A 7,684-nucleotide genomic window follows, 5' to 3' on the forward strand; every position below is an offset into this window, starting at 1 on the left:
CACTCTAGAGCAAAGCAACCTTTCGGAACCGGAAAGCATGAAACGAGAGTAAGCCAGGGCACTCGGGCAATTACATGCCCACGCTGTGGGCGTGTAACTAGTTTGAGATATCCGAAGTGTAATAGAAGACTGCAAGCCGTACTCAGCCTTACATGAGATTTTATGCAGTGATCACATGCTAAGAACTACTAAAAACGTGTTCAAAAGAGACCAAACAAGCGGGATGAGACGGTCTCGGGGAAGATCAGGGTGTCCCGTCGAATCTTATTTTTTAGGCAATGAATTGCAATAGAGTACTTTCAAGTAGCAGAAAACACAAAGGGAAGCCGCAAAGTAGGCACAGTATTAGATGCACGATAGCCCGGAACGATCCAAACAATAGGAATATCACGACGTAATACAGGAGGCTTACAGGACCGAGAAAACTACATAAATGTGAATAAATACGGGTTTACCCGTCAATGAAATAAAAGGAACGTCTAGACCTGTACACCAGAGCCATCAAACGATTACCATCGAAAATTGCTGCGAACTAGACGATATATGAGGAGCCGTTTACTATACAATGTAAGAGGAAGAAAATAAGTCGTACGTAAACTTAATGACGCGAACGTTGTGCGCCTACAACCATGACGGAGGAATTACACCACTCATACTGTTGGTGCTAACACGCGAGAGGGCGCTACATACCTGAACAGAACATTTTGTATATACCTTAAATTTAAATGCACGAAACCAGGGCGAATGATATTAAAATACAGCGCGAGCCGTCTAAGTCAATGAACACTCTTGCAGTGGATTGGACTATCAGCGACTGACGGCATAAGAATGATGCCACGGATCTGTTACCAGAAACATACGTTGAGCTAATCGCTGTAGTGACTCACGTGGCGTACGTGTACTACTTATATTGAAAATAGATACTTCTGTGTTTCAATCAACATCTAACGACAATACCGAACCTAAAACTCGAAATATCTAAATAAATATCGCCGTTCGGTTTCCCTGTATCGAACAATGCGTTGTTGACCTTCGAGCGCCATGGACTAGATAGATACAATCCACAGTCATCCACTGGGATTTGACCCTTAGCGATCGAGTTAGCGTATCTAAACAATCTGTGTGTTTCGAAACGTTTGAAAATAGAAGAAAAAGGATGTCTGTAGACATAGAATAATTTCACCACCGGGCATGTTCGATGCACAAAATGGCCGCAGCGCAACATCCAGATATTTTCTTTGGCATGCGTAATATATTAGGGTTAGCTGGGTTCGCTAACGCAAATGAAGCATTGTTGCAAAGTGTTTGGTGCGGCCGCTTTCATTTCAAAAATGTTACCACGTTATTTTGAGTAGCTATTGAAAGGTCACTGAATATTGCTCACAATTTGTAAAATTAAGGCCATTGGCTTGATGCACGTCTGTCTTTCTCGTCACTTATCAGAAGCATTTGTTGTGGTACCTCGTAATAATATTACTATTCCGACAGGTAATCATTTGAGTTGCACGATAGGCACATAGTTCTCCTATACGTACATGAATTGTCTCCGATCCAGGGGACGGTAATAGCCGTTGATCGTGTTCATCTGCACAGCAACAGGTCAGTGGTAAAGTTTCGACGTATCAACAAAGAGCCTTATCATGATATGACTATGCTGGCAAAAACTCCCAGCTTGACCCGTCTATGACGTTCTACTCTAGTCTAGATGTAGAAAGCAATCGCAGTCAGGAACTAAGGGCAAAGGAACGAAATATTTCTACTAATCTCCTGAACGGTACCGGATCTGATTCTTTGAATAGACACTCGACGAAATTACAGTAAAACGAGCTTCTGTTGTGCATACAATCCGCGGATTCGCTAAGAATTTTACTGCTCGAAAGCGACTGTTTATGTATGTATGCCTTTTTTAATTTAGCAATAATAATCATTCTGTAGCACACTGCATTTTGAGACCTCACTATTCATACCCAGTTTACGCTTGTGAGCAAGAGTAGTTTCAAGAAGATGAGTATTCACAGGGGGAAGTTTCGTACTGTGGACCGTTGGTGCATTTATTAAATTATAAACGTATGCAACGATATACTCCGATTTTTTAATTATATTTTAGAATTTCAGTAAATGCAGAGTCATCTTTTATTAATTAGATGAACTTTTTTTAGATTGACAGTTTTCAGTTAGTTTGATAAGTTCTTTCTCAGTGGCTTCAATTCTTACGTTTAGATCGGGGTAAGTTTTCGAAATGTGACGTACGTCTTTGAGTACATTGCGTATTTCAATACGGCGAAGACCTCTTTGACCGTGTCTACCATTACCAGTGTCAGCAACCTTGGTCCGTGGGCTGCATGCTTTAGTCGTCTCGATTTCGCCAAAAGTATAGACCTCTTTGGAGGCGTCCTTTGTAATAGCTCTTCTCAATCATCTATCTGCTGTATCAACTGGCCTTTTCTTATAATAATACAGCCGTACTTTTTCATGAACCTCTTACCAGGTTTTAAAGAACACATACATATATGCATAATGCTCTTTTGTCCTGCTATTTTCTTGGCAGGCTATTTTGTCTTCTTTAGTGCCAAATATACTAACGCATAATGGGACAATTGCAGCAGCGCTGGTCCTTGAGTATGGACCAGACAAGCGACGATTGCTTTAACCAACCCGAGACTTCGGTCCCGATTTACGTTTCAATCGCAAGTAGAGCAGCGATGGAATCGCAAATAATTTTATTTATCGCTCTGATGAATTTCGCAGAGAAATGTTTCATATACTTCTAGCTACATGTCCTGCTAAAATGCAGGTCTCACGATGTCCAACTTCTATAACTAGTTATGCTATAGGAAAGCCCGTCGTTGAAATGACTCGTCCATATTAAAGTATTGCATCACAGTCATGGGTTCTAAACTGCATGTAGGGAGAGGCCCTTTCGCTTGAACACGCTGAGGTTGGCTTCATCCACGTGACAATCTGGATATTGCGTACCAGCTTATAGTGTGAAGACATTTTCTTGTATGGTAGCAGCCAAACAACGCCTATTTAAGCCAATGACCACATATGACACGTCTACTAAAGCATGAAGCCATATTCTCAAGGCACTGTTCAAGTAGAAGACATGCTAGGGAGTGCAGAATAAATTTTGTCATGATCGTCAGGACGCGCTAGTGTGCTAACCATTACCTTTGGTGATACGCCTCATGGTGCCTCAAAGATATCTCTTTATAAATTCGCTTGTTTGTTTAGCAGACATGCTCATTATGTTTAGCAGACATGCTCATTAGACCCGTTCAGCTCGGCCAATATCCCTTTTAAACTCTCTTGTCCATTTACAATTGTCTTGTATACCTCCAGAAACCGGACTTCTCTGGCCCCTCCCCATTTCATAATGCCACCTTCTCCGGCCTCTGTCACTTTTTGCAGTAAATGATTATGATTAATTTAATTCTTTGTAGTTTCACGAGGCAGTCAGAATATTCTCATTTTGAAGATTTGCTGACAAATTGACCGGCTACAAAGCTTCACCGTCAAAATATTATAATGTACTAAGCATCTCGGTAATAATTTTGTTATAGAGATTGTTGTCGTCATATGTTAGATGAGTGAGAATGATGCCGTCGTGATTTCGAAAAGGCTGTGCTGGCATACGGATTCGTTAGTAAAACACTGAAATATTTAAGCTTATATTTGACTTCTTGGCCAAACTAAAGAAAATGCGACCTAGATTATGATCATTAAACTAAACACCAATTTGAACCTATGATAATTAAGTTCGATAACTTACAAATATTCCTTTTTCAGGTAGCGCATCTCCCCATCATAGCAGACTCGCTAAGAGTGTATTTAGGATATTATATAGACGCAAAGTAAGTTTCTCAGAATATCAAAGTCCTATGATGTTCGGTCCTGCTAGGATGAGGCAAGACTAATGTCTCGATGTAGGATTTAGGATAGCTATGCTTAGAGAAAGCTTCAGTTATTTAATTATTTCAAATCAAATTGAAACTATGCGTACGAGAGAGAATCCTACTTGGAATTTAAAATGTCTATAGAAGTAACTATACAATATGTCACACTCTTTCCTTTGTAATTAAGGAATTAATTAATTGGAATTAAGGATTAATTAAATGTAATTAAGGAACTGGAATTAAGCAAGTTATATTTCTACCTTTGAAATAGTATTACTTAAAAAGATTCAATTTTGGACGAATTTGCACAATTACGTATGACTAAACACAATAATAACGTCGAGTAACCGTTTCGATCCGGGTGTTTGGAAAAATCACCTTAATAGAAGTTAAAAAAACGCAAAAATAACAACTGGTTTATGGAAAAATATTTATACCATTAGCATTATTTCAAGATCTCTCTCGAGCCACATTAAACTGTAAGCTAACATTTTGTTATTCGAAATAGAAAATAATAAAAATTGCAATATGTAACGAATGAATTTTCGCCGTTTGCCTTCACTTAAACCGCCAGCATTCAAACAGGAACAAACGACTGAAAGTTACCCATTGCTTCGTTGTAGTAGACATTGATCCTTTCAAGTTGTAGGTCGGAATCTCCATGATATGCTCCTGAGGGATCAATTCCGTGCTCATCCGATATCACCTCCCAAAACTAGAATCGAATCAGATTTTCTGCGTCAGGTACGAAGCTTAAAATTCGAACGGACACCCTATCTCGAACTTAGCTATGACGTTTTTCGCATACATTTTCCGTCTGATCAATTGACAAAGCACAAATGAGACGTCATATTATCGCTGTTACGACACGTCCTTCGATTTTGAAAATTGGCTCCGTTACTTTGCGTGTTCTGGCCGCCGCTAAACGTGCTTAATTAATACAAGTCAACACTAACAAAGGGCACTATGTATAGAGTACTAGTGGACAATAGCCGAGCATCAGCAAATCTCCGCCCCCTATTCTGCTTCATTTCCTACTTACTATCCGCAAGTATATAATACACGAACCTCTGTTTAAAGTCAAAACATACTTCTCAACGATACATATACAATTGTTTTTAAGATTATTACAGTGTTAACGGAGATCAAATTGTGGTGCATCAAAATGTTTTAAATGTATGGATAGCAGCTATGCCTCGACGAGGGAGATGATAGTTATAGCTGAAAAAGCAATTATGAGCTGGAAGCAGTCTCAGATATAAAAAAAAAAAAAAAAAAAAAAGAAAAAAATAGAGGAAAGCAAAGTGTAGGACAAATCTGAAGGACAGTCAAAATGGAAGTGGCACCAACAATTCGACAATACGTGTATGGGCATCTAAAACGGTCATCTTGTGGTAAAACTCTTTTTAAGCTTACCCTCGATGGTGTTGTAATTTTTCTTACGCGCAACAGGTGTCTAATCGACCTAAAGAATCTATTTGGGTCGTTTCTGGAGCAGCTTGCAAAAAATAGCACCCTAGTCATTGACACCTTTCCCAGTGGAGCCCAAAAAAAAGTGCTGCTTTACCTATTGTTCCGTGTCCCCATATTGAACAGATCTGAAACAGTCTGCTGATATCTCGTATCTATCTACATAAAGCGTACTAACACGCGCTATCTATAGGCTTTATATCGAACCAACCGATCTACGCATGCTCGTGCCGTAGTTATAATAACAATACATGCACTACTACTATATTTAAATCTGTCAGCATTTCTCGAAGTAGCAAACTTCTATCGTTTAGAAATCTGTCTGCTTCAATGTACTCGTTTCAATGGAGCGCGGCGGTATAGTTGACCACGGCAAAATACGTATGGACTTTCGGCCGAATGGGTCCGATTAGAAATATTTTTGCTAAAGAATGGCGACAATGTGCGCCATATCAATCAATGACATGCTCCTCTCTCAGTAAACAACTGGCTAAGTTGATCTAGTCGAAAACCCAATTACTCTTGTACAGCATAGGGCAATAGTTGTGTCATCATGCCCAGCATGGGGCAAACGAAATGTCTAAATCACCTAGGTGGCCTGAAATTTGTCGATAACACTAACAAGTACTCGAATATACTCTTTGTTACTTATGCCTTAATGGTGCACAAATCGAACCACCCGCGTAGCTCGATTACACACAAGCTATTCTGTAATACGTGTAAATTTCACTGGAATAATGGACCACTTATTCGTTTCTGTACTTTAAAATGAGCCGTCTATTTACATATGTTTCTGTTGACATACGTCTTGCGTATCGGATAGACTGCCAGAGTCTTCTGGGTTGGCCAATGCTTTCAAAACTTATGCAAATGTCGTACATTTTGAAATGCAGAAAATATCACAGATAGTCGACGCACGCCTTAAGATAGCCAGTGACGCGACTGTATGAACCTTCCTCATGATAAGATCGCATAATGTGTTTATTTTTTCGTCCTGAACGTAACTTTGACGCTTCATTGGCCCTTTGAACGTTTTCATTTCCCTGTGTAAATGGTTCAAGCCAGGAGCATACTAGGCTTCACTTAGACAACAGCCAGGGTGGACCTACATGACAAGCGATGGGAGAGGCAGCCCTGCTTAAGGTTAGAATGCAATATAACATTTACATCATTACTATTATTATATTTTGTTGATCCTAATTTTAAGAATGTATATAGATGTTTGTTCCGCTAAGCGTGTTGATACAGTCATTCTATATCTGTCTTTATTCACGGCGAACGTTACGAGCGACTGCCGATTCGAAGGAAGCCTTTCGTCTTTATGAAGATGGGACACAGCCGTGGGCGTCCAGCAGCGAAAAATAAAGGTATCATCAACAATGCGGTTTTTGTAAATGGGTTCTGGGTATATGCTATGCCAATATATGGGTATATATGAAACAAATAGCATGTTTAATAATATCGAACGTCGGTCGCGTCCCCGGCCCGCTTGATTAACGCCACAGTTTTCTGAATTCGTATATGCCTACGTACAAGTATCTCTGAGCGCGCCCCTGAATGAAACCTTACTTGCGAACTTCCAGTAAAGACAATTTGAGAAAAGATGGAAGTGGCAGACTTGTTTAGTGTTTTTTCTATTATGAATGATTAACACGCAGCACCCAAGCGGACTAAATATTGACTGGACTTTTCATCATCAGCTGAGCAATCGAACGCCAGCAAACGTTTGTCTACTATACGTATACTGCAGTCGTCGTGAGCGCATCGTTCTACATTAGTGAAGCTGCCACATAATCGAACTTTTCGATAAATTTCTAATACATCTAAAGAGTTTGTTTTCACGTCAGCAGACCGATGCAGACGGTAAACAGCAATAGAATTTCAGCTGATGGCAGAGAGGGTTAGTTATTATAATTACGACAATGCGCACGGTAATTGTCATGTAACTGTAGAAAACAGTCGCGGATTCCGATCAGTCATTAGTAAAGATCTAGCGTATAAAAGGCTCATTTCTCAGACTATGCTTATACTGCTGCTTCCGGCCCAGCTTGGAAGAGCCGACTATCTCAGCTTTGACGTGACTTTTTAAGGTTCCTGCTAGGCCGTCAGCGGTAATTCAAAGCTTTCTGCTACACCCACTCCCCCTTACCCACATAAACAAACACTCAAGCAGACCTCAAGTACTTAATTGCTATACAGGAGTTGTATGATATGTACATAGATCCGGCGTAAAGAAGTTCTCAATATCTAAGATTGCTCATGATGACGTCCGTAGAATTTGAATACGCAACACACTTAGCTTATATTTAACATTTAAT

At 39.8% G+C, this 7,684-nt stretch overlaps 2 long non-coding RNA genes across 3 annotated transcripts in view; one reads left to right on the forward strand and one right to left on the reverse strand.

The window, feature by feature from the left end:
- The window catches only part of LOC111259473 (uncharacterized), a 10,491-nt gene extending 6,048 nt beyond the window's left edge, over nucleotides 1–4,443 (forward strand). The window contains exon 4 of the long non-coding RNA XR_015310603.1: nucleotides 3,790–4,443. This is a non-coding gene — a long non-coding RNA (uncharacterized LOC111259473). The remainder of the gene's footprint in view (nucleotides 1–3,789) is intronic.
- Nucleotides 4,444–6,118: 1,675 nt separating this feature from the next.
- The window catches only part of LOC147753630 (uncharacterized), a 3,305-nt gene continuing 1,739 nt past the window's right edge, over nucleotides 6,119–7,684 (reverse strand). For both annotated transcript variants that reach the window (XR_015310600.1, XR_015310601.1), the window contains exon 3: nucleotides 6,119–6,471. This is a non-coding gene — a long non-coding RNA (uncharacterized LOC147753630). The remainder of the gene's footprint in view (nucleotides 6,472–7,684) is intronic.

Source organism: Varroa jacobsoni, unplaced genomic scaffold, assembly GCF_002532875.2.
Source record: "Varroa jacobsoni isolate VJ856 unplaced genomic scaffold, vjacob_1.0 scaffold_337, whole genome shotgun sequence".
Classification (NCBI taxonomy): domain Eukaryota; kingdom Metazoa; phylum Arthropoda; class Arachnida; order Mesostigmata; family Varroidae; genus Varroa; species Varroa jacobsoni.